The sequence below is a fragment of the Tigriopus californicus genome, chromosome 9 (assembly GCF_007210705.1).
Source record: "Tigriopus californicus strain San Diego chromosome 9, Tcal_SD_v2.1, whole genome shotgun sequence".
NCBI classification, from domain to species: domain Eukaryota; kingdom Metazoa; phylum Arthropoda; class Copepoda; order Harpacticoida; family Harpacticidae; genus Tigriopus; species Tigriopus californicus.
In genome coordinates this window covers 11,759,294-11,762,218 of record NC_081448.1, presented here as the reverse complement: position 1 = coordinate 11,762,218, position 2,925 = coordinate 11,759,294, and positions in this window count along the sequence as shown.

The window sequence follows — 2,925 nt, the reverse complement described above, 5'->3', positions numbered from 1 at the left end:
GCCCCAAACAATTAGAAACCAACATGTCATGCGTCAAATTCTGAGCCCAGTTTTATAAAGCCAAGGAGTGAATCTTAGATTGAGAAAAGAACTAATTTATGTAGTATTGTAGGACCTTTTCTCAATTGAAAATTCGCTCCTTGGCTTTAAAGAATTAGGCCCTACTCTCTCTTCACTAGTAACTTGGGACTGATTTTCCAGTCACTCGTGAACATACAGACATGAAAGAAAACAGTGGTGGTTAGTTGCCTTCGCGTGGATGAGAGTCAAGAATCTACCTATAAAAACCTGTTCTCATAAAAGAAAAGATTGGAAAAGCACCTGGACATCACGTACTCTATTCTCGCTGGAGAAAACGAACAAGAATCTGAAAACGGGTCAGCTTAAACTACTCATTGGGAGCGTCTTCACGACTGATAGGGCATTGATGACATGCAATGTCAAGGCCCAATTCAGAGTTGGTATTATCTTCAGACATGATTAGATTGCAATGATACTTGAAAAAAATCCAACGTTAGGGTGACCAGTGTACTGATCGCCGAACCAGACTGCCTTTATCCACTCAGGGTTGCAATATTAACCTTCATCCACTACACTTATTCGTAATGAGATTTTGGGTTGGAACTAGTTCTGTGTATGAGTTCGGAGATGAGATGGACACGGCGATCATGGTATTCATTTCGGCCAATACGGGTGCTTTCCCGTTGTTTGTCTGTGGGATCAAGTCCGATCAATCTGATTGATTCTCTTAGTTGGCAAGATTTGTCAAAGCATTCAAATTGTGATTGAGGTTTCGTCAGTTTTGCGGTGTTTTTTAAGTAGGGAAAAGGCTGTTAAGATTTCTTCATTTAGATTGCTGGTTGGTTAGAATGGGATTTTCTTGGTGAAGTGTAGCAATGATGAGAGATTTCGAAGTCTTGGGAAAGCCGGCATCGTCTTCATCTGAATCATCAACCAATGAACGTGTGAGAGCATCGACGAGATGAAGTTGACTTCATTTTTTGCCAATGGACGTAGCAATTGGGAAGCGTCAGCTTTTTTATTTTATATTTGGTTTGATTTTTCGTGTGCTTTTCTGAACCGCCACAGGGAATGTAATCCCCAGTACTACAAAATAAAAGCTTATATTTCGTCATTTTTTTACCTATTAATCTTTACATGGTTTTTAGACTGCCAAGGAATTTGAGTAGGCAGACCGAGCTAGTCCATGAATACAGAGTTATCTGGAATGCCAATTAAAAATTTGTCTGAGTCAGATAAGATAAATTTGAAAATATAGAGGGCCAAGATTTCCGCGTTAATGATAGTTTTTCCATTGAAAATTGGGATCAGGGTGCGTTGATCCTCATGTAGCCGACTACGTTACGTAATGGTTTTGACCCATAGCTTGGAAAGGTTGGGCGACGCCATTGTTAAACCGTACTTTATTCTTGATTGACACGGTGCGATTTTGAGTGGATGCAGTTGATTTTGAGATCCCAAGACGTTCAAAGTCAGTTCTGGCATTGGTTTGGTATTCTGCAAAACTGCTCATGTTTAAATTAGTTAACGGGCAAAAAACCTAAATAATGCATCTTGAAACAGTATTAACGACCAAATACTACAAAAAAAATTATAGTAGGTTTAAGAGCCCACTAAGGTGCCATTTCATCCAATATTATGCGAAAATGTTTTGAGCAGCAGTTGAGCGATGTGGTTTTAAAGCGCTCATTTTTCAGTGAACTTTTTTCAAAAACCGTCTGATCGCAATTTGCGAGACTTGTATTAAAGAAATTCATCATCAGTTATCACAACAATCTATCTAGTAATACTTCATCAAATTTTATAATCATCCAGAGCGAAGTTTTCCACTAGAAACGCTTTAAAAAAGAAGGGTTCTCAAAAACTAGATTGAACTCTGAATCACTCACCAAGTTACACATTCAATTCAAATTTATGCAAAATATATTCATTGGATAGTTTCATCTATTTGGGATTGGTCGAAAGACCTCCCTAAAACTGGACCAAAACCAAGAATTTGAAACGTAGATGATAGAACATAGACAGGGAGCTGTATAATTATTCAAAAATAAAATATTTTTTCAGATTATTCAATCTAAAAGGGTTTTTGGAGACCTTGGTTTTTATAGCAAATTATTTCAATATTTGATTAAGTATTAGAAAGACTGTTGCGATATTTTAGTGATAAACTTTTCATTCAAAGTTCCTGCAAATTGCGGTAAGGCACCTTCAACGAGTACTTCAAACATGGAGAGGGACAGTGCGTATTGGACAGACTTCGAGCGGATAGTTTTACTTTAAGTACCCAAGTCGGGTGAAGCCAGTGACGTGAGATATTGGGCATAATGGGTTATACATTATTTCATGCCTGAAAATTTAAAATATCATTTCAATTTTTCACAAAGTCTGTGTTCAAAATATTGAATAAAAATACCTCAATATTATAAAGTGTAGTTATGTGCAAAATATCTTCTAAAATGTTCCATAACCTAAACCACAACTTTCAAAAAATGCACGAGACTCAACACGAATGTCATCATTGTGATCACGAAATGCAAATGCTTGTGGGGAAAACAAACCTCGGTTGAAAAAAATATCTGTATTGTTGTCAATCCCAGATATTGGGAAAGAGATGTTTGACTCCACTTGAAATGCATCGCCAAAGAAACATTCAGTCCCAAAAGTGAAGGAGAAACTGCAGCGATCTTGGGGATCAAAGCGGCATCGAATGCCGCACTCATCCAGATTTTGCGATGATTTGTACAAATATTTCGAATAAAAGTAGTTCTTGGCTCGCATTTCCATAGTTCGATTGGTACAATATTCTCCTGATTGGTCATCTGGGAGTAAAAGACTTGGGTTTACAATTGAATTAAAGTACAATACTATTTCCGTTGTCAATTACCATTAAAACTATGGACTGAG